At 41.1% G+C, this 27777-nt stretch overlaps 1 protein-coding gene across 1 annotated transcript in view; it reads left to right on the plus strand.

The window, feature by feature from the left end:
- Positions 1-27777, plus strand: part of LOC110529681 (muscarinic acetylcholine receptor M3-like) — a 107516-nt gene that overhangs the window by 21268 nt on the left and 58471 nt on the right. The gene's annotated exons all lie outside the window — the stretch shown is intronic.

A 27777-nucleotide genomic window follows, 5' to 3' on the forward strand; every position in this document is an offset into this window, starting at 1 on the left:
ATGACACAGGCCGTGTCTGAACAGCGGGCTCGGTTGATTGCTGCACCAAACACATCCATCATGAAGACATATGCAAATGATCCTAGCGTACTGGGTCTGACATCGGTACTCTTCCTTTAGCCTGTTCATAAGTCTTGTCAGAACACAAGCTGAATAAAACAAGCAAGCATACACTTCTTTAGCCAGTTTTCTTCATCAGCATTAAAGGTTATAAATTGTCCCCAAACATGATAATAAGCTTAATCATGAAAGGTTGATTTTCAGTTTACAACCATCATTATCATCATCATCATTATGGCTCTTAAAAAGCCAGAGAACTGTAGCGTAACCTTTCACAGTCCTATCAACTCAAGTGCTAAAGAGCCCTGGTCTGGGTCAATGTAACTTCAATGCAACAAAATGGAAAGTTAATTTAGAGTCGGTCCTGTGACGGCTTAGCAAGCAACAGAGATCATATTCATGAGCAATGACCAAACTTAGATTTTTAAGCTGTTGGTAAACTTTTAAGTTCCCATTTTTTCTGGAAAGCAAAGTTTGTTCAATACATTTTGGTGGATTCATACAGTCAACAAATTCAATATTTATTTTATTTTATGCACCCTATGGTTATACAAGTCAACGCTTCTTTACACTTTTCCTGCATGCATAGCTGGGGGCTTTTCTAATTTTCGAACTGATGTTATGTCTGGCATGGATGGGACAAAATTAATTTTCCTCCATCACAGGCTCTCTGTTTGCTTACATTGGGCATAATGAACCATTAATTCACTGCTGTCGCCTGCAGACCGCAGTCATTTTGAGAAGAATTAGCTCTTGGAGAGACAGGGCAGATACAGAAAAACTAAGAGTCAAGGCATATAAGAGTTTCCATATACCCTGTGCCACAAGACACTGGTCATTTTAGTTAAGATGGGCATTTGTCTTGTGTGGGAGACATACAGTGGGGCAAAAAAGTATTGTGCAAGTTCTCCTACTTAAAAATATGAGAGTGACCTGTAATTTTCATCATAGGTACACTTCAACTATGACAGACAAAAAATCCAGAAAATCACATTGTAGTATTTTTAATGAATTTATTTGCAAATTATGGTGGAAAATAAGTATTTGGTCACCTACAAACAAGCAAGATTTCTGGCGCTCACAGACCTTTAACTTCTTCTTTAAGAGGCTCCTCTGTCCTCCACTCGTTACCTGTATTAATGGCACCTGTTTGAACTTGTTATCAGTATAAAAGACAACTGTCCACAACCTCAAACAGTCACACTCCAAATTCCACTATGGCCAAGACCAACGAGCTGTCAAAGGACATCAGAAATAAAATTGTAGACCTGCACCAGGCTGGGAAGACTGAATCTGCAAAAGGTAAGCAGCTTGGTTTGAAGAAATCAACTGTGGGAGCAATTATTAGGAAATGGAAGACATACAAGACCACTGATAATCTCCGTCGATCTGGGGCTCCACGCAAGATCTCACCCCGTGGGGTCAAAATGATCACAAGAACGGTGAGCAAAAATCCCAGAACCACACGGGGGGACCTAGTGAATGACCTGCAGAGAGCTGGGACCAAAGTAACAAAGCCTACCATCAGTAACACACTACGCCGCCAGGGACTCAAATCCTGCAGTGCCAGACGTGTCCCCCTGCTTAAGCCAGTACATGTCCAGGCCCATCTGAAGTTTGCTAGAGAGCATTTGGATGATCCAGAAGAAGATTGGGAGAATGTCATATTGTCAGATGAAACCAAAATAGAACTTTTTGGTAAAAACTCAACTCGTCATGTTTGGAGGACAAAGAATGCTGAGTTGCATCCAAAGAACACCATACCTACTGTGACGCATGGGGGTAGAAACATCATGCTTTGGGGCTGTTTTTCTGCAAAGGGACCAGGCCGACTGATCCGTGTAAAGGAAAGAATGAATGGGGCCATGTATCTTGAGATTTTGAGTGAAAACCTTCTTCCATCAGCAAGGGCATTAAAGATGAAACGTGACTGGGTCTTTCAGCATGACAATGATCCCAAACACACCGCCCAGGCAACGAAGGAGTGGCTTCGGAAGAAGCATTTCAAGGTCCTGGACTGGCCTAGCCAGTCTCCAGATCTCAACCCCATAGAAAATCTTTGGAGGGAGTTGAAAGTCTGTGTTGCCCAGCAACAGCCCAAAAACATCACTGCTCTAGAGGAGATCTGCATGGAGGAATGGGCCAAAATACCAGCAACAGTGTGTGAAAACCGTGTGAAGACTTACAGAAAACGTTTGACCTCTGTCATTGCCAACAAAGGGTATATAACAAAGTATTGAGATAAACTTTTTTTATTGACCAAATACTTATTTTCCACCATAATTTGCTAATTAAATTCATTAAAAATCCTACAATGTGATTCTGTGTTTTATTTTCTAATTTTGTCTGTCATAGTTGTAGTGTACCTATGATGAAAATTACAGGCCTCTCTCATCTTTTTAAGTGGGAGAACTTGCACAATTGGTGGCTGACTAAATACTTTTTTTGCCCCACTGCATATTCATTTATGCCTGTTTATTCACAGTGTAGTATACTTAGACACAACAAGGATGTTGGTTGGTATTTTTGCCAGTGATTGTAGGGGGGCATTATTTGCAGACCCTAACCAGTAGGCCAAGCACTGTAGTAGTGATTGCCATATTTGGTGTCTTTCTCACTATGTTATACTTTGTTGGTTATACAAGTGGATGAACGTGAGGGGGCCCATTCCAACCAGCTTGAAAGAGCTTGCCCCTGACCAGAACAACACAATATTAGAGTTAGTCTTAAAGCCCTCTCTCCCTGTAGGGCCCAGTCTGTCTCTGTTCCCTCTGTGAATTCTCTTTATTAAGTCCTCATCACTGCTGACTCTCCCATCTCCAGTGGACAGGGTTCAGCTGTTCTTTCCCTCTCAGTCGACCCAGTGAAAACAGCCTGCTTAATTATTATTAGAAGGGCCTCAACTATCTGTCACATCTGAGAGTCAATGCTGTTGGTTTAAGGTGTTGGTTTAAGGATCTGTGAGTATCTATATACTTGCGTGTCAATGAATGTGACATTGTGACAAGTTATTGAAAAAAATAAGACTTCTAAAGGGTTTTAGTTAGGAGTGTTGTAAAGGAATCATTCTTATCTTTCTCAGTCAGATAAGTTTGAAATGTTTAAACAGTTGCCGTTCTTGATTGAAGGCGGTACCACTTGCTGCTAATCCCTTGTACAGTACAGTATATCCTTCTGTACTTTTTACTTAGTAAGCGTTTACGTAGCCACTGTTGCCACAGGTCTTCAATAATGTTTTTTAGGATCTAACAGTCTTTGACATATTCTTTGATGAAGACTTTGTAAAGACAACCAACAAAACTTTCAATATTTCTGTTGTCTTTTCATCTTCTGGTCTGGGAGCATAAGAAAGATATTGCATTGGAACATCAACTTTTTGTTCTCGTCAACACTGCATGGCTAAATAAAATACAAATACACTTTTAAAAGCAAAATAAAAAGCCCTAATATGCTGTTCCCATGATATCAGAATATTGACTTTGAATCTTACATGGCAATAATGACATGTGCGAAAGTCTCAGCAGAGATGATTTGAAAACACAAACACTTCCCACTAGTGAATGTGCCTTACTATGGAAAACGTATATGGGATGGAGTTAACTAATAAGTCCTTCGGATGCCGTGAGAAAATATTGCTTGAGGATGGTTTGGTAGTGAAGTGTTTGTTTTAGTGACACACTATTTAAAGGGCCCCAAATGTCATCCTTAGACTGTCCTCCATGCTGTTTGATTCCTCTCTCAACCTCTGACCTTTTTTCCCCAGTTTTCCATTCCACAAGAAAACCTTCACAGCGTCTTACACAGCCTTTAAAGATCTGCAGTAGAAATAGTATGTCTCTGAGTCTTTTGATTGACGCTGCTAAAATACTTAAAGGGCAACTGCACTGCCTGATTTGGCCTCATTTTAGATTTGGTTCATTAAGAAAAGCCAGCGGCCATTACTGAATTCAAACATGAGTTGGTTTCGGGGTGTGGTTTGATGTGGGTGTCTCTTGTGTGTGTTCACAGGTGGGAAGAGTTAAGAGAATTATTTAGCCAATTAGCTTCAGCCGGCTGGTGTGCGACCGTAGCAAAATTTGTTTGACTTTGGATAGCCTATCTGTGGGGATAGTTAAAGGCCGTCAATAAATTACACAATGTAAATGGAACAATATTTTAATGTTGCACATCTTTCAGTTGTCTCATTAAATTCTTTCAATATTTGCATATGAATTAAAATTTTTGGGGGGGACGGTTTCTGGTTTTTAAGTCATTGAAATTGGAGCTATTGACCTTTTAAAATATTGTCTCATGTACATTGTGTATTTTACTGATGGTCCCTAACTAGCCCCGTAGGGATATGGAATGTCAAACTAAATTGACCATGGGCATTATGATCGGGTTGTGTGCAGCTGCGCCCCGAATTGATGGTTACTTTGGTGCTGCCAGCTGTGGGCATGTGGGCAGGTTTGAAATGAACCCAAACCACAGAAAACAGTTAGGATATCCTTCATTCCGTGACATACCATTTTTTCCTATCATCTCACAAACATCCGTTTTGGATGAGACTGACTTTATGATCAAAGTTATCCTATTTACACTTGGTGGTCAATTTTTACACTAGAATAAATGTTTCTTGTGGATATACAGTGCATTCAGAAAAGTATTCTGACTCCCTTTTCCACATTTTGTTGTTACAGCCTTATTAAAAAAAAATAAAAATCATTAATCTACACACAATACCCCATAATAACAAAGCGAAATCGGGTTTATAGAAATATATATATATATATATATATATACAGTGCCTTGCGAAAGTATTCGGCCCCCTTGAACTTTGCGACCTTTTGCCACATTTCAGAATTCAAACATAAAGATATAAAACTGTAATTTTTTGTGAAGAATCAACATCAAGTGGGACACAATCATGAAGTGGAACGACATTTATTGGATATTTCAAACTTTTTTAACAAATCAAAAACTGAAAAATTGGGCGTGCAAAATTATTCAGCCCCCTTAAGTTAATACTTTGTAGCGCCACCTTTTGCTGCGATTACAGCTGTAAGTCGCTTGGGGTATGTCTCTATCAGTTTTGCACATCGAGAGACTGAATTTTTTTCCCATTCCTCCTTGCAAAACAGCTCGAGCTCAGTGAGGTTGGATGGAGAGCATTTGTGAACAGCAGTTTTCAGTTCTTTCCACAGATGGACTTTGACTTGGCCATTCTAACACCTGGATATGTTTATTTTTGAACCATTCCATTGTAGATTTTGCTTTATGTTTTGGATCATTGTCTTATTGGAAGACAATTCTCCGTCCCAGTCTCAGGTCTTTTGCAGACTCCATCAGGTTTTCTTCCAGAATGGTCCTGTATTTGGCTCCATCCATCTTCCCATCAATTTTAACCATCTTCCCTGTCCCTGCTGAAGAAAAGCAGGCCCAAACCATGATGCTGCCACCACCATGTTTGACAGTGGGGATGGTGTGTTCAGGGTGATGAGCTGTGTTGCTTTTACGCCAAACATAACGTTTTGCATTGTTGTCAAAAAGTTCAATTTTGGTTTAATCTGACCAGAGCACCTTCTTCCACATGTTTGGTGTGTCTCCCAGGTGGCTTGTGGCAAACTTTAAACGACACTTGTTATGGATATCTTTAAGAAATGGCTTTCTTCTTGCCACTCTTCCATAAAGGCCAGATTTGTGCAATATATGACTGATTGTTGTCCTATGGACAGAGTCTCCCACCTCAGCTGTAGATCTCTGCAGTTCATCCAGAGTGATCATGGGCCTCTTGGCTGCATCTCTGATCAGTCTTCTCCTTGTATGAGCTGAAAGTTTAGAGGGACGGCCAGGTCTTGGTAGATTTGCAGTGGTCTGATACTCCTTCCATTTCAATATTATCGCTTGCACAGTGCTCCTTGGGATGTTTAAAGCTTGGGAAATCTTTTTGTATCCAAATCCGGCTTTAAACTTCTTCACAACAGTATCTCGGACCTGCCTGGTGTGTTCCTTGTTCTTCATGATGCTCTCTGCGCTTTTAACGGACCTCTGAGACTATCACAGTGCAGGTGCATTTATACGGAGACTTGATTACACACAGGTGGATTGTATTTATCATCATTAGTCATTTAGGTCAACATTGGATCATTCAGAGATCCTCACTGAACTTCTGGAGAGAGTTTGCTGCACTGAAAGTAAAGGGGCTGAATCATTTTGCACGCCCAATTTTTCAGTTTTTGATTTGTTAAAAAAGTTTGAAATATCCAATAAATGTCGTTCCACTTCATGATTGTGTCCCACTTGTTGTTGATTCTTCACAAAAAATACAGTTTTATATCTTTATGTTTGAAGCCTGAAATGTGGCAAAAGGTCGCAAAGTTCAAGGGGGCCGAATACTTTCGCAAGGCACTGTATATATATATATATATATATATATATATAAACTAGGTATTTACGTAAGTATTCAGACCACTTGCTATGAGACTCGAAATTGAGCTCAGGTGCAGCCTGTTTCTATTTATCATCCTTGAGATGTTCCCATCCACTTGATTGGAGTCCACCTGTGGTAAATTCAATTGATTGGACATGATGTGGAAAGGCACACACCTGTCAATATGAGATCCCACTGTTGACAGTGCATGTCAGAACAAAAACCAAGCGATGAGGTTGAAGGAATTGTTCGTAGAGCTCCGAGACAGGATTGTGTCGAGGTATAGAAGGGTACCAACATTCTTTTGCAGCATTGAAGGTCCAAGAACACAGTGGCCTCCATCATTCTTAGACTCTTCCTAGAGCTGGCTGTCCGTCCAAACTGAGCAATCGGGGGAGAAGGGCCTTGGTCAGGGAAGTGACCAAGAACCCAATGGTCACTCTGACAGAGCTCCAAAGTTCCTCTGTGGAGATGGGAGAGACTTGCAGAAGGACAACAATCTCTGCAGCACTCCACCGATCAGACTTTTATGGTAGAGTGGCCAGATGGAAGCCACTCCTCAGTAAAAGGCACATGACAGGCCGCTTGGAGTTTGCCAAAAGGCACATAAAGACTCTCAGACCATGAGAAACAAGATTCTCTGGTCTGATGAAATCAAGATTGAATTCTTTGGCCTGAATGCCAAGCGTCACGTCTGGAGGAAACCTGGCACCATCCCTATGGTGAAGCATGGTGGTGGCAGCATCATGCTGTGGGGATGTTTTTCAGCGGCAGGAACTGGGAGACTAGTCAGAATCGAAGGAAAGATGAATGGAGCAAAGTTCAGAGAGATCCTTGAAGAAAATCTGCTCTAGATTGCTCAGGACCCAGACTGGGGCGAATGTTCACCTTTCAACAAGACAATGACCCTAAGCTAACAGCCAAGAGAACGCAGGAGTGGCTTTGGGACAAGTCTCTGAATGTCCTTGAGTGGCCGAGCTAGAGCCGGGACTTGAACCTGATCGAACATCTCTGGAGAGAACTGAAAATAGCTCTGCACCAACACTCCCCATCCAACCCGAGAGAGCTTGAAAGGATCTGCAAGGAAGACTGTGAGAAACTCCCCAAATTATGGTGTGCCAAGCTCATGGTGTCATACCCAAGAAGACTCAAGGCTGTAATTGCTGCCAAATGTGCTTCAACAAAGTACTGAGTAAAGGGTCTGAATACTGATATTTCAGTTTATATTTTTTATACATTATTTGCATATTTTCCCCAAAATACGGTTTTTGCTTTCTCATTATGAGGTATTATGTATAGACTGATGAGGGGGGGGAAACTATTTAATACATTTTAGAATAAGGCTGTAACGTAACAAAATGTCAAAAAAGTAAAGGGGTCTGAATACTTTCCGAATGCACTGTACATAGACTATTTTCAATACAAGAAGTTGCATTTTAGGGGTAGTTGGTCTTTAAACACTTGCTCTGTTGGCATTGGCACAGCAATGCTAATTGCTTAATTATCTTTGAGAATTTAGAACAGGTTCTGTCTCTGTTGGTTCATGGATGTGGGACATGAATATGACATTTTTAAGAGTTCTAATCAACCCTTGAAATAACTGAAATTGGAGTAGAAATGACCCATGCTCTGATTTTCATTATTATTCCTTTTATTTGCTGCATGGTGCTGAGATGAAAGGAGTGATGTAAAAAAAAGCAATATCCCCCTCACCCCTGCCCTCCCCTGCACCCCACCCTATATCACCTCTGCTGTAGCTTCCCCTCAGACAGTCACATATGGATGAGAGAGCATGGATCTCTGCACGCACACACACACACACACACACAGTGATTCAGCTAGGAACTCTGTTGGAATGTTGGGTGCTGTGAAGCAGTGATGATGAACGCCTTGATGACAGTTAGCTCAATGGAGCATGCCATCAGGATTATTAATTAAGTGTCAATGGAGCTCGACTGAGCTGTGTTCAATTACCCACCACAGAAATCATATTATAAGCTACATCAGTTATCACGTATTACTTTTCATTTTATCCATCCCTTTGTAGGAAGTGTTGGTATAAGTGTGAGGTAGTTTGAAAGTTAACTCCAAATACCAGAGCAAAATCAATGGTCTATTTTACTTGAATAATTTTATGCACCCTAGCCAGTGCTTGGATTTCATTGGAGCAAAGAAAGTGTGGTTGTTCAGTCAAAATCTCAAAAGCGTAAATAGTTATTGCTTTTATCTCTTTTTATTGCCACCTTGATCATTCACCTGTATTTCCCTGAGCTCCCGGCTCTCACAACAGGAGACAGTCTGTTTCTTTTTAAACTTAGCCTCACAAATGGCTTGTGTAAGATTTAAAAAAAGGCTAAAACGCAACAGTACCGCAAAGCGTCTCGGTCCTGTGCCGTGTCTATATGCCCCCCTCCTTTCATGGTATGATCTAATAATGACCAGTAGGTCAATGTAGCACGGCAAGGTTAATGAGATACTGTAGACTACATGTTCTGCTTAGTTATTCATGGATACAGTAACACTAAACTTGACACCCAGTGTCATATCACTTTATGACACAGTCATAACTATGTCATAATATAAAAGCCAACACTAAAAGCTGACATAACTTGTCACAACCTATCATAACACTGTCATGACTCACATATTTACACTTGTTGTGGCATATATTGCATTATTTTATGGCTGGTTATGACACCTACAGTGGGGCAAAAAGTATTTAGTCAGCCACCAATTGTGCAAGTTCTCCCACTTAAAAAGATGAGAGAGGCCTGTAATTTTCATCATAGGTACACTGCAACTATGACAGACAAAATGAGAAAGACAATCCAGAAAATCACATTGTAGTATTTTTTATGAATTTATTTGCAAATGATGGTGGAAAATAAGTATCTGGTCAATAACAAAAGTTTATCACAATACTTTGTTATATACCCTTTGTTGGCAATGACAGAGGTCAAACGTTTTCTGTAAGTCTTCACACGGTTTTCACACACTGTTGCTGGTATTTTGGCCCATTCCTCCATGCAGATCTCCTCTAGAGCAGTGATGTTTTGGGGCTGTTGCTGGGCAACACAGACTTTCAACTCCCTCCAAAGATTTTCTATGGGGTTGAGATCTGGAGACTGGCTAGGCCAGTCCATGACCTTGAAATGCTTCTTACAAAGCCACTCCTTCGTTGCCCGGTTGGTGTGTTTGGGATCATTGTCATGCTGAAAGACCCAGCCACGTTGCATCTTCAATGCCCTTGCTGATGGAAGGAGGTTTTCACTCAAAATCTCAAGATACATGGCCCCATTCATTCTTTCCTATACACGGATCAGTTGTCCTGGTCCCTTTGCAGAAAAACAGCCCCAAAGCATGATGTTTCCACTCACATGCTTCACAGTAGGTATGGTGTTCTTTGGATGCAACTCAGCATTCTTTGTCCTCCAAAGACAACGAGTTGAATTTTTACCAAAAAGTTATATTTTGGTTTCATCTGACCATATGACATTCTCCCAATCTTCTTCTGGATCATCCAAATGCTCTCTAGTAAACTTCAGACAGGCCTGGACATGTACTGGCTTAAGCAGGGGGACACGTCTGGCACTGCAGGATTTGAGTCCCTGGCGGCGTAGTGTGTTACTGATGGTAGGCTTTGTTACTTTGGTCCCAGCTCTCTGCAGGTCATTCACTAGGTCCCCCCGTGTGGTTCTGGGATTTTTGCTCACCGTTCTAGTGATCATTTTGACCCCACGGGGTGAGATCTTGCGTGGAGCCCCAGATCGAGGGAGATTATCAGTGGTCTTGTATGTCTTCCATTTCCTAATAATTGCTCCCACAGTTGATTTCTTCAAACCAAGCTACTTACCTATTGCAGATTCAGTCTTCCCAGCCTGGTGCAGGTCTACAATTTTGTTTCTGGTGTCCTTTGACAGCTCTTTGGTCTTGGCCATAGTGGAGTTTGGAGTGTGACTGTTTGAGGTTGTGGACAGTTGTCTTTTATACTGATAACAAGTTCAAACAGGTGCCATTAATACAGGTAACGAGTGGAGGACAGAGGAGCCTCTTAAAGAAGAAGTTACAGGTCTGTGAGAGACAGAAATCTTGCTTGTTTGTAGGTGACCAAATACTTATTTTCCACCATAATTTGCAAATAAATTCATTAAAAATCATACAATGTTATTTGCTGGATTTTTTTCTCTCTAATTTTGTCTGTCAAAGTTAAAGTGTACCTATGATGAAAATTACAGGCCTCTCTTATATTTTTAAGTAGGAGAACTTGCACAATTGGTGGCTGACTAAATACTTTTTTGCCCCACTGTACATAAGAGTGCACAAACATTGTCTGATCTGTTTATTAGGCCTACAAAAATGGGAGACACAAATATAATATGATGTCCATCTAACCTGGAGATAGAAATTACTGTTGAAATACGAAAAAGTGGCACCGACCCAATGATAAAGACAGTGAATATGCACAATATGGCCGATGTTCTCCACTAGTGCTAATAATACTTTTTGCTGAAGTTGAGAATTTTGATAACTAAAAGACAGCTTGGAGTCTTTTCATTGTCTACTCCTTACAGCAATAGCCATTTGTTTTCCAAACTGTTTTTCAGCAATTGTATTTTTAAATATTGCATTATGCCTGGCTGGGTCTCTTAATTTTTAAATGTTTTTATTTAACCTTTATTTAACTAGGCAAATCAGTTAAGAACAAATTCTTATTTACAATGACAGCCTACCAAAAGGCAAAATGCCTCCTAAGGGGATGGGGGCTGGGATTTAAAAAATAAAATAAAAATAAAAAATAGGACAAAACACTCTGCTTATCACAAGCAGTCGCAACTTAACCATCATCTATTTGGTATTTGCCTCGTTTTCTGCCCAAATTGTGGGCCCTTCCGACTGTGGCCAAATCATGCTTTCTGGTGTCGTAGCCTATTTGTAATATTTTTTTTATATTTCTGTATAGACAGGATATCCCTGTTTCGAATTGAACGAATCATAATAAATTGTTTTACATAGGCCCGCCCCAGCCTTTCCGCTTCTTCCAGCCAGCCAGCCCTTCAAGGTTAAGAAACACAGCTAGCTAGCTAGCTAACACAGCTAGCTAGCTAGCTAGCACAACACTTGGGACATAGTTTGCCACTAACATCATAAATATGGAGCATAAATCCCACATTTTCAAAATGTCCTCTGTTTTAGTAGACACTCTTATCCAGAGTGACTTACAGGAGCAATTAGGGTGAAGTGCCTTGCTCAAGGGCACATTGAATGATTTTTCACCTAGACAGCTTGGGGATTCTAACCTGCAACCTTCCGGTTACTGTCCCAATGCTCTTAACTGCTAGGCTACCTGACACCCATGTAGTCTAGCTACTACTGCTGTACTGCCCATGTTTATTCTGGAAAGTTTCCTCTGCCCCCTAGTACGAAGTTCCCTAAACATCATCATAGGCTGGCCCAAAAAGATCAGCAAGTATGACCAACAAAACCAAAAAAGATATGAATCCTCTTTCATCAACTCAACCTACAATTTCTATCTAATGTAATATTTACTAATGTAAAGATAAAGAAAAGAGAGGGCATGTACAAAATAAAAAAAATTCAGCATGATATAAGGCATGAAGCAAACGTAGAGGTGTAGACCCAGTGAAGATCTAAAGTGAAGTTGTCTTTTATCTCTCGCTGTAGCCTGGTGCAGGGGAACAATTCCTGTTCAGCCTCAGAGAAGCATGATTCTGGTTCTTATTCTGGATAGCTCAACTCCCGTAAATAGTGAAAGGACATTTAGATGTCTATGGGACCGTTTTCCAATCATAACATTGTAAAACACTCACAGTGGGCTATGAGTTTTCCCAACTTGAGACTCTAGGGAGGATGAATGACCTGTCGAACTAGGGTGTCCCTTAATTAAAATGTTATTCACACAGTATGTCATCGCTAAGTTGATATGTTCATTTCAGTTAATGATTTGGAATGAAAAGGTCTACTGTAGGTAGCCTTGCCAGCCAGTGCATATGTGACACGCCTGGTATGTCAGTGGTTGACGGCTTGCTTGGGTCTCTCTGAGCTGTTCTGTTGTCTATTGTCATCCACATAACCCTCTTCAGGTACTATCTTCTTCATCCTCTCTGCATCCTACAGCAGGAGAAGTGGAGAGAAGAGAGAGAGTGGGAAAAGAGGTACCTGTCGTGCTAGGGGTCATGATGTATGCGCTGAAAGGCGAGTGTGCAGGCATCGACCACAGACACCCACACGGGCTTAAGTTAAACCACCTCTGCCACTACTTCTTGCAGTATATAAGTTTCCATTTACCATTCCATAGACATTACCTTCCTAAACCAGACTATACATGTATAGTCTTGAGTCTCTCTCTCTCTCTCTCTCTCTCTCTCTCTCGCTCTCTCGCACTCTCGCACTCTCTATCTCTCAATTCAATTCAATTTAAAGGCTTTATTGGCATGGGAAACATATGTTTACATTGCCAACTCAAGTGAAATAGATAATAAACAAAAGTGAAGTAAACAATAAAAAATGAACAGTAAACATTACACTTACAAAAGTTCCAAAATAATAAAGACATTTCAAATGTCATATTATGTCAATATACAGCGTTGTAATGATGTGCAAATAGTTAAAGTATAAAAGGGAAAATAAATAAACATAAATATACAGTGGCTTGCGAAAGTATTCACCCCCTTTGGCATTTTTCCTATTTTGTGGGGGTTTGTATCATTTGATTTACACAACATGCCTACCACTTTGAAGATGATAAATATTTTCTTTTGTGAAACAAACAAGAAATAAGACAAAAAAACAGAACTTGAGCGTGCATAAAAATCCCCTGGGTCGTGGTGTAATCATAACAACATTCAGGAACTCAAGTCCTTTTGTTCAACTGACCTAGAATTCCTTACGATCAAATGCCGACCGCATTACCTACCAAGAGAATTCTCTTTGATTATAATCACAGCTGTGTATATCTCCCACCAAGTAGACAGCTAATCTGAAAACAAGGCTCCCTAAATTTTATCAGCATATCGAATGCGCGACTCGAGCTGGCAGCATTCTGGATTATTGCTACTCTAACTTCCGCGACGCATACAAAGCCCTCCGCCACCCTCCTTTCAGAAAATCTTTTGCTCCTAGCTTATTGACAGACACTAAAACAGGAAGCGCCCGTGCTTAGGTCTTTTCAACGCTGGTCTGACCAATCAGATTCCATGCTTCAAGATTGCTTCGAATCACGTGGACTGGGATATGATCTGGATAGCCTCAGACAACAACATTGCTGACTCGTGAGTGAGTTTATTAGCAACTGCATTGGTGATGTTGTGACTAATAAAACCTTCCCCAACCAGAAACCGTAGATTGATGGCAGCATTTGCGCAAAACTGAAAGTGCGAACCACTGCTTTTAATCATGGCAAGGCTACCGGAAACATGACCGAATACAAACAGTGTAGCTATTCCCGCCGCAAGGCAATCAAACAAGCTAAGCGTCAGTAGAGGGACAAAGTAGAGTCGCAATTCAACGGCTCAGACACGAGACGTATATGGCAGGGTCTACAGTCAATCACGGATTACAAAGAGGAAGCCAGCCTTGTCCGGACACCGACGTCTTGCTCCCAGACAAATTAAACAACTTCTTTGCTCACTTTGAGGACAATACAGTGCCACTGCCACGGCCACAATCAAAACCTGTGGGCTCTCCTTCACCATGGCCAACGTGAGTAAAACATTTAAACGTGTTAACCCTCGCAAGCCTGCCGGCCCAGACGGCATCCCTAGCCGTGTCCTCAGAGTATGCGCAGACAGGCTGGCTGGTGTGTTTACGGTCAAATTCAATCAATCCCTACCCCAGTCTGCTGTGCCCACATGCTTCAAGAGGGCCACCATTGTTCCTGATCCCAAGAAACTAAGGTAACTGAGCTAAACGACTATCGCCCCGTAGCACTCACTTCTGTCATCATGAAGTGCTTTGAGAGACTAGTCAAGGATCATATCACCTCCACCTTACAGAGACCCACTCCAATTTGCTTACCGCCCCAATAGGTCCACAGACGACGCAATCACACTGCACACTGCCCTAAACCATCTGGACAAGAGGAATACCTATGTAAGAATGTTGTTCATCGACTACAGCTCAGCATTTAACACCATACTACCCTCCAAACTCGTCATCAAGCTCGAGACCCTGGGTCTCGACCCCGCCCTGTGCAACTGTGTCCTGAACTTTCTGACGGGCCGCCCCCAGGTGGTGAGGGTAGGAAATCACATCTCCAACCCGCTGATCCTCAACAATGGGTCCCCACAAGGGTGCATTCTCAGCCCTCTCCTGTACTCCCTGTTCACCCCATGACTGCGTGGCAATACACGCCTCCAACTCAATCATCAAGTTTGCAGACAGCACTACAGTGGTAGGCTTGGTTAACAACAACGATGAAACGGCCTACAGGGAGGAGGTGAGGGCCCTCGGAGTGTGGTGTCAGGAAAATAACCTCACACTCAACGTCAACAAAACAAAGGAGATGATTGTGGACTTCAGGAAACAGCAGAGGGAGCACTCCCCAGCCACATCGATGGGACAGTAGTGGAGGAGGTGGAAAGTTTTAAGTTCCTTGGCGTACACATCACGGACAAACTGAAATGGTCCACCAACACAGACAGCGTGGTGAAGAAGGCGCAACAGTGCCTCTTCAACCTCAGGAGGCTGAAGAAATTTGGCTTGTCACCGAAAACACTCACAAACTTTTACAGATGCACAATCGAGAGCATCCTGTCGGGCTGTATCACCACAACCGTAAGGCTCTCCAGAGGGTAGTGCGGTCCAGGGGGCAAACTACCTGCCCTCCAGGACATCTACATCACCCGATGTCACAGGAATGCCAAAAAGATCATCAAGGACAACAACCACCCGAGCCACTGCCTTTTCACCCCACTATCAACCAGAACGCGAGGTCACTACAGGTGCATCAAAGCTGGGACCGAGAGACTGAAAAACAGCTTCTTTCTCAAAGCCATCAGACTGTTAAACAGCCATCACTAACATCGAGTGGCTGCTGACAACAGACTGACTCAAATCTCTGACCAATAAAATTTGATTTGATTTGAAGGTTTTCATTTTGAGCCCTGACCCATACAGAAAGATGCTGTTGTTTGAGTGCTGTGATAAAAAAGTAGGCTATAGATTCTTAATTCCCATCCTCATTCAGAATAAATGTATAATTGGTGACATTATAAAGAGATAAAAGCACATTTGATTACTATGCACTTCTTACTCATTACGTTTGTACAAATAGACAACTTTCAATCAATCATTCACTGGTGTGTCATCACTATGATTTTGGAGCTGTATAGGACTGAGGCCATCACTTCTCTCCCAGTCATCGCCAACCAGCTCTCCGGACTTTCGAAGACAAGGTCATATGCACCCTCCCATATAGCATTCTTGTCTTCCTCCACAACCACTGCTCTAAAACCTGTGGCTGTTGCCTTGTGGATTTGGTAACTTCGTCCAGCACAGCCTTTAGCGGTGACACGACAGTCAGAATTGGAGTCTCTTTTCGTAGCGTCTTGAAGACTAGAACTAGCTTGTTGGAAAATTAGGCTTTTCCCAAAGCCTGTTGGCAAGACTGCCATTACATCCTCCCCTCGCACAAATTATCAAAATGGTGAAAAACAAAAAATGGTTGGTCGTTACTATGTGGCAGTGTCGTCTGTCTATCTCCTTTTCAGAAAGCTCCATCAGAGTTTTTCTAACTTTAGCTACCGGCTTGTTTACTTATCTCTGGTGGGGGGCGTAGGAAATTGACGTGGAAGCGTGAGGGACATTGCGCATGCAAATAGCGTGCATAAGAAGACCAATCAAAACATTTGGTCAAATTCTGAGTGAATATCTAATTTTACACACCCTCCTGTCCAGACCAGTGAGTCACAGCTCTTCCTCACTGTGTAGTCACTAGTCACGTGGGTTGTGCCAGCCAGGCTAATTCTTTACAAATGGTCTGCCTATGGACCTTCCTCATTAGAATTCGTATAGTGGTTGAAATTAGGCCTGTCAAACAAATAAAATAATTAATCAAGTTAATGGCATGAGTTCATTGTGATTAATCACAATTTTTGAATTTGCTCATATTTGGCCCTAAATATGAAAATAATCTCAAAAGCAGTGCATTGAGTTATAGGCATACTATGTTTTGATTGTAAGGGAAAGAAACACAAAAAAATCTGTATCAGAATGTTTTTAATGGAATTTTCACCATAAACAACACAACAGTCATCACTATAAGGGATAGTGTAGGGCATTTATTATTGTAAAGGAATAATTCCTAGTTGTCTTGTTATGGGATGCTAAGTCTATCCTCCAATGGTCAGCACTGTCATACTAAGGATCTTGGCTAGGCAGCAACCACATTCAAGTTCTTCATTTTACAGCCCAGTCCCACAGTTCTATATTAAAAGTGTAATGAGAAAAGGTTCTGGTTGGTTTTTGAATTGAAAAATCATATCCCCTGCAATCTGTCTCACTCGGTCTCTTTCTCCATTTTCTGAATTAAAGTAGAGTATTTTGGGACTGCAGGACCCAATATCAAGATTTATACTTAGCTTTCATTCCCTGCCAAGGAGATAATTTGTAATCTATTGACCTGAGCTGAGTGAGGCCAGCCAGATAAACATTAGGAGCGTGTGTAACTTCAGCATTATGCTTATGAGTTATTTCCCATTCTTCCCTTGCCTGGCTACCCATCCACATCTCTCCGGCCAACTGATGTTTCTTCTCCACCATGATGCTGGATTTGCCTCATTCCACTACAGTTTCTAGAATGCGAACACATTCTAAATGTTCCGATTGGTCCCTGAAACCGATGGGTTGGGCCAGAGCCGGCCTACACGATGACGTTATCAACTTTGATACTCTGATTGTTTTTGTATTTGTTAAAGATGATCCAATCGCTAATTAATTTGTTTTTGTGCAAACAATGCCCCTCATTTTGAAGTCACAAGTCTTTCAGTTTCAGACCAAATGTATGTAGCGATCGAAAGAGCAGCGGAATGAAGTTCAGAGTGAGTCGTTAGGCATCCTCTTCCTTCAGATGATGTGAAGGTTGAAGTCGTGAAGTCTGATGTGATGGTTGCATTTTTATCTCAGTGGCTGGTGACTATTGCTGACTGTCATATCCACCTCCTGGCAGTTTATACCACTATGATACTTGACTTTTATACACGGTCAATTATTACTTCAGTGTCAGTTTCATACAGGGCAAGGTCAGTAAACACACCTACGAACATGCTTTAAGCCCACTCCACGGTTACTGCCTTAGCCAGAAGGGAGGATTTCACCTTTGGAACACCCAGTAGAATTCAAGTGTAAATGAATCCTCTGTAAAGATTTGGAAATGCAGTTAACATTTGACATCCAATCCATGAAGAACAACCCACTGGGCACATACTGGTTGAATCAATGTTGTTTCCTCATCATTTAAATAGCATTTTGTTGAACCAAAGTGGAATAGACATTGAATTGATGTCTGTGCCCAGTGGGAAGTTGAAAGTGTAGGAGCTCTCCATCGTGCCGTCTAACCAAGCACTTTCAAATCCTTCAGTGCATCAACCAAGCAGTGCTCCTAACTGCATTTTGTATTGTACACGTTTATATACAGTGTTAGGCTTTGAGATCATGTATTATATCCCTGTCCATCTGTGGAACCTGCATTGCCATCCTTCCTTCAAATAGCCTCCAAGTAATCCCTAAGGATAGGTTAATTTTCTTTTAACATTCAACATTTGGCCCTAAATTGACTGTGACAGTGGAGACAGTGGGTTTGTTTGACCTTCCTCAAGATAAAGAGCTTTATAAAACAGAATAAAGATGTATGCCTCACTTTGGCTAACACTCAAAGTATCTATCTCCTTAGATCTCTTGGAAGGATTATGTAAAGTAACACTTTCAAGGATTATATTGATATTAGATTATTAAAGGTATTCACTCAGATATTAGCATGCTCTCAATTAAGGGGTAAATAGGATTTTGCTAGAGTTCTGATTATTCATGTTGTTTATGAAGTTCATCATGAGGGCATCAGAGAGTAAATTAAGTGTATTAACACGGACTGACAGCAACATCATTTACTGGATTTTCACTACAAATGTTATATTTCAGTAACATCATTCATTTTTATCATTCATGAATATGCCAGGACTCAGTATGTCTTTGTGGCTAAGGAAAGAAGGAGCCTATCTGCCTTGGAAAATGATCCTGACATGTCTCATGTCAGCTGGAGAACCATTGCACCTGCATTTCAATGGAAGCCCAGTACAATTTCAGCAGAGGGTGGGACTTGACTGACACAGGTTCAAATACCCCACATTGATATTCCCTTCTCAGTTAAAAGCAGTCTAATTAAACTGCATGCCAAACGGTAAGGGTGGCCTGGTCAATATCATAGTGCTTATTTGCTGTCACAAAGCCATTGATAAAAGCTATCTGATTCTTGCCCACACAATGCAGAGACAGGCTTATAAGTGGATGGATAGTTTTAAATTCATGTCTGTTGTGTTTATGTTACATTATGAAACATGGCTGTGACTTCAAGACCGCTGGCACCACTTTCTCTGTCATGAGGTTTATATAGTCGCTCCTTGAAGTAAACAGAAGAGGAGACTGATGTGGGATGCTACACATGGCCGAGTGTTGTATATGGGTTTTCCGTAAGGCTGTTGTATCCTTATGTGGGGACCATTACTCATGGAATTAACATCTAAGTGATGAAAACATTAACTCGTAGGATGTACTGTAGCCTACATTTTAACATGTTATTTTCAGAGATGTGACTTAACTCATCTTCCAATTGTCCACCTAACCTCGCGACTTTCCCCATTCCTGATAGAGCAGGGATTAGATTCAGCCGCGGGCTGATTTTTTCTTAAGTGGATAATTTGTAGTCTGCAAATTGACTGCAATAAGCCCAAAACAAAAATAATATTTGACTAAAACAATCATTTCAAACCTTGCTTACGATCACATATACAGTGCCTTGCGAAAGTATTCGGCCCCCTTGAACTTTGCGACCTTTTGCCACATTTCAGGCTTCAAACAAAAATATATAAAACTGTATTTTTTTGTGAAAAATCAACGACAAGTGGGACACAATCATGAAGTGGAACGACATTTATTGGATATTTCAAACTTTTTTAACAAATCAAAAACTGAAAAATTGGGCGTGCAAAATTATTCAGCCCCCTTAAGTTAATACTTTGTAGCGCCACCTTTTTCTGCGATTACAGCTGTAAGTCGCTTGGGGTATGTCTATCAGTTTTGCACATCGAGAGACTGACATTTTTTCCCATTCCTCCTTGCAAAACAGCTCGAGCTCAGTGAGGTTGGATGGAGAGCATTTGTGAACAGCAGTTTTCAGTTCTTTCCACAGATTCTCGATTGGATTCAGGTCTGGACGTTGACTTGGCCATTCTAACACCTGGATATGTTTATTTTTGAACCATTCCATTGTAGATTTTGCTTTATGTTTTGGATCATTGTCTTGTTGGAAGACAAATCTCCGTCCCAGTCTCAGGTCTTTTGCAGACTCCATCAGGTTTTCTTCCAGAATGGTCCTGTATTTGGCTCCATCCATCTTCCCATCACTTTTAACCATCTTCCCTGTCCCTGCTGAAGAAAAGCAGGCCCAAACCATGATGCTGCCACCACCATGTTTGACAGTGGGGATGGTGTGATCAGGGTGATGAGCTGTGTTGCTTTTACGCCAAACATAACGTTTTGCATTGTTGCCAAAAAGTTCAATTTTGGTTTCATCTGACCAGAGCACCTTCTTCCACATGTTTGGTGTGTCTCCCAGGTGGCTTGTGGCAAACTTTAAACGACACTTTTTATGGATATCTTTAAGAAATGGCTTTCTTCTTGCCACTCTTCCATAAAGGCCAGATTGGTGCAATATACGACTGATTGTTGTCCTATGGACAGAGTCTCCCACCTCAGCTGTAGATCTCTGCAGTTCATCCAGAGTGATCATGGGCCTCTTGGCTGCATCTCTGATCAGTCTTCTACTTGTATGAGCTGAAAGTTTAGAGGGACGGCCAGGTCTTGGTAGATTTGCAGTGGTCTGATACTCCTTCCATTTCAATATTATCGCTTGCACAGTGCTCCTTGGGATGTTTAAAGCTTGGGAAATATTTTTGTATCCAAATCCGGCTTTAAACTTCTTCACAACAGTATCTCGGACCTGCCTGGTGTGTTCCTTGTTCTTCATGATGCTCTCTGCGCTTTTAACGGACCTCTGAGACTACCACAGTGCTGGTGCATTTATACGGAGACTTGATTACACACAGGTGGATTGTATTTATCATCATTAGTCATTTAGGTCAACATTGGATCATTCAGAGATCGTCACTGAACTTCTGGAGAGAGTTTGCTGCCCTGAAAGTAACGGGGCTGAATAATTTTGCACGCCCAATTTTTCAGTTTTTGATTTGTTCAAAAAGTTTGAAATATCCAATAAATGTCGTTCCACTTCATGATTGTGTCCCACTTGTTGTTGATTCTTCACAAAAAAATACAGTTTTATATCTTTATGTTTGAAGCCTGAAATGTGGCAAAAGGTCGCAAAGTTCAAGGGGGCCGAATACTTTCGCAAGGCACTGTACAATATCTCTCTATTATGCTTGGGAATACTTTGGAACAGATTTCCAAAATTAAAATCCCTTGGAGCTGGTTGACTGGTGGTTTTACAGTCTTTATGTCTTTTAATAATAATAATAATACAATTGCTTCTGGGCCGCCAGTTGGGGAACCCTATTATAGAGTAGAATAGCTTTTGGTCAGTGAGACTGACAGTTATGTAATTTGGATTAGAGAAAGTGATTCAATTCACACAATCATTCAAGGTGAGTGATCAAACATAATTGGATTGTAACTGATTCTAAATTCCCTTACAGGACACAGAAGGGTCTGTGGCATGCTAAGTAGGTCGTATCTGTGCAAACAGATCGGTTTATCCCACTGAGTTCCAGGCAGTCCGTGTCATGACTATAGAGATGACCATGGGTTTCTCTGGAAACAGGGGTCTTCATTCCCCACCAACAGCCACACTCTCATCCCCGACTCACCCCCTCTCACACATTCCTCTATGCGGTAGCACAGCTGGACAGAATATATACCTCAGTACGCCATCACCTCACCATACTGAGTTATTTATTAGACATGCACTAAGCCCTGACTTACCTTGATTATTACCTATCAACGAGTCAAGTAAGCATCGTTGTAGGTGGTTTAACACATATGTAAAATGTGGGTGTTATCTTGTCTTAAAAGCTTTTAGTTAGGAGATATCCAATACCATGTGTGCCCTTGTTGTTATCATGACGCAAGGTTTCAGGTTTGAGGCCCTTTTTTATGATGTCACATTGGATCTCAGACCTCTTAAAGTGGAACAGTCAACGTTTTAACTACTTTGCAGATATGAACAAACAGACAATCATAATATCAGTCAAAAATATCAAATTCTCAGTTTATGCTTCAAAACCAACTTTACAAGAGGTTTTAACAATAGGTTCTATTTGATGCAAAATTCCATAATGTACAGTAAGGCAATAGATGGATGCAGTTCAATGCATGATTCATATAATTTACCAATACATTTCTTGGTAGTCCCAAAAAATATTGCAGGTTGTAAATCACAGCTGGCCTGGTACATTGTTTGCTTCCTGCATTCAGGATGCACTGTTTCAGTTTCAATGACTCAATACTTTGAACAAAAACGGACAACTGTAACTAAGGCTGGAAATGTCAATATAATCAAATTAGCAAGGGCAATGATCACAAGTCAGTCATAACATGGCTAATAGGCTAGCGCACGTGTCAAACACAAGACCCGCGGGTCTAATAGGACACACAAGCGATTATAAAGGAGTTGAGTCATCTGCTTCATGAAATTGCCCTGGCATCAGTGCATTCAACTTCAATTGTGCCACTTTTGTGTGTACCCTTTACAGCAAGCAGAGGAAGGGAAGTGTACAGACAGACACATGCCACAGTCCTAGCTAGGCTACTAAAATGTTGCAGACTGGCTTTGCTTTTTAAAGCTTGACAATGAATAACCAAAAAACTAAACCTGCAACAAAACACCATGCAAAGGAGAAACATGTAGGCTTATTACAGCAACATCTGAGCAATAGCCTGGGCTGGCTACTTGCTACTCAACTACAAGACCATACAGCAAGGCTGCGTTCTGCTGCACCAGGTGATCCATGCAGTGCAATTAAAAAAAAAAACTTGTTTTAAGTTTATATGTTACAACAACCTGTAGCTAAATTTGAGTTATTTGGAGTTATTAAATACTTTTTGATTAGGGTTACAGAATATTATGCACATCTGCACACAGAGCAGCAAAGGCTGGACAAGTATTATTTAGCTCTTTTCTGTTTTAATATGTTAAAATGCTATATATGTACATACTGTAAGTGGACATTATAAAGGGGCATATTTAAAAAATGGCACGTTTGGGTAGCAGTTGCATGTAAAAAATATCTGGCCCGGCGAATTAATTGTTTTTTCAGTGCACTGATCGAGTTTGACACCCCTGGGCTAGTGTTTCTATTGATGTAACTAGCTATTTATTTAGCAAGCTAAAAACACAGAGCCTAACGTTAGCTAACTAGCTGCTGACCGACTTTTCCCCCTCATATCATTTTTCTTTGGCTACAGCTAGAAATACTGCAGGTGTCATTTAGTTAGCTAGTAATAAATGTGAATCGCTAACATATCTCTTAGTTGTCAATCAAATGTATCAAATGCATCCATCAAATGGGCAGGCAGGCAAGTTCCCATTCAGTTGTCAAAACGTGGTTTGGGACGAGCATGCACAATTTGGCAGGCAAACTGCAGAAGGACGGCAGGGGCGGCAGGGTAGCCTAGTGGTTAGACCGTTGGGCTAGTAACCGGAAGGTTGCAAGTTCAAAGCTGACACGGTACAAATCTGTCGTTCTGCCCCTGAACAGGCACTGTTCCTAGGCTGTCATTGAAAATAAGAATTTGTTCTTAACTGACCTGCCTAGGTAAAAAAAGGACGAGCAGTGCAAATTTGACAGCCAACTAGCTTAGGGTTACAGAATATTATGCACATCTGCACACCGAGCAGCAAAGGCTGGACAAGTATTATTTAGCTCTTTTCTGTTTTAATATGTTAAAATGCTATTTGGTTAGAGGTTTTATCTCATTTTCCATCATTAGATTTTAGCTCATCTCACTTTGGCTAGCGTTAGTTGTTGATCTTGTTGTTGTTGATGTGCATAGACAACTGAGGGAGAGAGTGATTACCTTTTTATGGTTGTTTGATCAATTGGATTGTGAAGTTCCAAAATGTCAAAGGACTCCCGTGGTGTTTACATATTTGCAGATATCCATTCAGGTGAATTTTGTGGAATTTTTCTACTGCATGTTAACACACAGTGCAGTTTAAAGTTAATTATTACAGGCCCATGTTGCAAATAGGCCTACTGTAGCTCTGATTGGCTATGGCGCACCGGTCTGTGTAGACACCAGTCCTGGACAGGACAGATGTTTTTATTCGGTTTTATTTACTGCAATGTCTATTAATTGTCCAAACGCACGACCGTTTCCCACTCTATATTGCTATTGAGTTTTCACAAATGCCTTGCTATACGTCATTCCCAAACATTCTATGAATTTCTGAAAATTTGAAAATTAACATATGTAGGTGCTCGCTTGTACTCGCTTGTATATGAAAATATTTTAATAAGATTTAATGTTGCTAAAATGCTGTCAGTTCCACTTTAAATCACTGTGAGCCCATTGTTTGACACTGAAAATGGTAGGTCCCAAAACATGGTTCCATACAGTTTTTTCCCTCCAACGTAAGATGAAGACAAACAGTCAGTGAAATGGGTTATCAACGTGGTATCAGCCAGTATATGTGCATAGCAGATTGAAGTTATACCCTAGTTGGGCAAGATAAGACTACTCTTTAAAAAAGGAATGCCTGAGCTTACATAAATACGACCCAGCTTGTGAATTCTCCTCTAGCTGTGTGCTGAGAGAGAGGAATATGGGCTCGCTGAAGCTTAATTAAAACCAAGGTTGTGTCCTGTAGATGTTACGCTCCCCCGAACTGTCAACTGAATTCGACAGGCCATTTGGCTAGGGCACAGACAGACAGCCACTGTAGCTTAGATTTTGAGCAAGGGTAGCTGTGTGTTACATATGTTATGAAAATAATGAATGAAACTAATGAGATAAGGTCAAGAGGACTATGGACATGTCCCGTTTAGTTCATTTCATGTTAATGACCAATACTCCCTGAGAACCCTTTCGATTATAATTCTGACCAATTATAAATACTTAAACTTAAATAAGTTATTCTGATAACCTTACTATGACCTTATTATGACGTGAATTCACACACACACGCACGCACACACACACACACACACTTACACACAAACACATGCTCACATGGACACACCTCACACACACATGCACACTTAGATTAGCAATGGCCTATTGTGTTAGAAAGTCTCATGTCAGATGATTTCCATTTCTCATTATGGAGGAAAAGTCATCCTATTCATGCTTCACGCATATTAAGAGTCACATTAGCCTTTCTCTTCAGATTAAGGAAGGAAGCTGGGAACATGTTCATTGTCTCATTTTAACTCCATATCATTTTTATGGCAATCATATGAATGTCTTTGAATACTAGGCCAAAAGCTGCCTATAATTAGCTAAGTGAGGTCACTGATCTTAAAATGAAATACCATGTCTTGTTGGAATGCACTAACTGTAAAAGGACTGTTTTTGGGGAGAATGAGAATTGGTCATACAGTATGTCAATAGACAACCAATTAATGGTTACAAAGTAAGTGGAAAATATTTAGCTACATACAGAATTTGTGTTGATGATGATGTTTGTCAATACAGAAGCTATTCCTTTTTATTATCACTAATATGCAGCAATATTGATCTATTGATCTAGCCCATCGTTCAAGTGCAACATGCGATGAAAGGACTTTCCAATACAATCAGCACAGGAAATTAATTATTTTACATCTGCTGTAGTACTGTTACTATAATACTGTAGTCAGCTACCTGTATAGAAATCTTATCTGTGCTTCGAGTAAGGTCCCATCCAGCTTGTCATTGGCCCATTCTCATTGAGTGTCTCCCGCAACAGACCCTTTCTTTAGCAAAGATGTTTTAGTCTTGGAACTCATTCATGACCAGTGCTATTTTTTTCATGGGTTGATAGGGGGTTCATATTTTCTCTTAACTAGAAGACTTATTTAATCAGATGTCATAAATTCTCCTTTGTTTGCATATCAAGCAATGCAGAGAAAGTATCAGTAGGTGTCACGTTGTATAAATTATTGGATTCAGGCACAGGAATTCATAATGGGGGGGGGACGAAGCCCTAAGGCACGGGGACGAAGCCCAAAACAAACACCTATACAAAAACACAGGAATGTAACCCAACATAATGAGCGAGATAAAACCTCTAATAAATACACAGGACGAGACCTGCAATACACTACACGGTGTGAGATCCGTAATAGAAAATGCACTACAATACACAGGACATGACCCGTAATAACAAGGGCACAATACACGCAGCACGAAAGCCGATAACACAAAGCACAGGTACTCACAGACCAGCTGACATGGGTACAATAACCAACAAGACAATGGTGAACAGAGGGCACATATATACAATTACTAATCAGGGGAATTGGAATCAGGTGTGTGTAATGAGACAGTTCAGGGATGCCTAGGGTCCGGTGACGTAGACCCCCGGAACTGGTGTACTGGAGTCAGTGACAGTAGGTCTATGAAGAGACTGTTTGTTTGACATATGCAACCCAGTGGGCAATGGAAGCCATTTGAAGTGAGCTTCTCGTGGACCTGTGAAAGGTTCAACGAATTGTGTGAGGGGTAGAAATGTGCGGATTTCTCCATTCCCTCCGGCCATTGCGTTCAGCAAACTTTGTGCTATACAGGATCACAAGTACAGGACATCAATAAGCTGCTCCCAAACATTTTAAACCAGCATCAGGAAATTTAGTTCATGTGGGATTCAATTACATTATGAAGGGCAGCTCAGAACAGCTCAAGATGGATTTTAAAGAACTGATTTGGTCACTGCTTGACACCAACAAACGCCCCATAATATCTGGCCCTCTACCCTCCCTAAATCGTGGCATTGAATGTTTCAGCAGACTTCTAACCCTCCATAACTGGCTACGAGACTACTGCAGCTCTGTGGGTATTGCAAATGTTATAGAGAATCTCATGTTAAATACTGTTGAAGTAATATGGCTAGGTTCATCTGCCTCACCTAAATCCATTCTTGTGGGAAGCTGCTATAAACTACCAAGTGTTAACAGTCTGTATCTGGATAATATGTGAAATGCTTGATAATGTACAGTGGGGCAAAAAAAAGTATTTATTCAGCCACCAATAGTGCAAGTTCTCCCACTTAAAAAGATGAGAGAGGCCTGTAATTTTCATCATAGGTACACTTCAACTATGACAGACAAAATGAGAAGAAAGAAAATCCTGAAAATCACATTGTAGGATTTTTAATGATTTTTTTTGCAAATTATGGTGGAAAATAAGTATTTGGTCAATAACAAAAGTTTATCTCAATACTTTGTTATATACCCTTTGTTGGCAATGACAGAGGTCAAACGTTTTCTGTAAGTCTTCACACGGTTTTCACACACTGTTGCTGGTATTTTGGCCCATTCCTCTATGCAGATCTCCTCTAGAGCAGTGATGTTTTGGGGCTGTTGCTGGGCAACACAGACTTTCAACTCCCTCCAAAGATTTTCTATGGGGTTGAGATCTGGAGACTGGCTAGGCCACTCCAGGACCTTGAAATGCTTCTTACAAAGCCACTCCTTCGTTGCCCGGGCAGTGTGTTTGGGATCATTGTCATGCTGAAAGACCCACAACTGTTCAGTTGTGTGGTCAGATGCCACAAAGAGGGACTCTTTGAAGAGGGAAAATTGCAATTGGCTCAGAACAGGGCAGCACGGCTGGCCCTTGGATGTACTCAGAGAGCTAACATGAATATTTTGCATGTCAATCTCTGCTGTCTCAAAGTGGAGGAGAGATTGACTTCATCACTACAATGTATTTGTGAGAAGTGTTGACATGTTGAATGTACCAAGCTGTCTTTTTGAACTACTAGCACACAGCTTGGACACAGTCTCTTCACAGTCCCCAAGTCCAGAACAGACTACACATTACTACATAGAGCCATGACTACATGGAACTCTGTTCCACAT

The sequence above is a fragment of the Oncorhynchus mykiss genome, chromosome 1 (genome assembly GCF_013265735.2).
Source record: "Oncorhynchus mykiss isolate Arlee chromosome 1, USDA_OmykA_1.1, whole genome shotgun sequence".
NCBI lineage: Eukaryota > Metazoa > Chordata > Actinopteri > Salmoniformes > Salmonidae > Oncorhynchus > Oncorhynchus mykiss.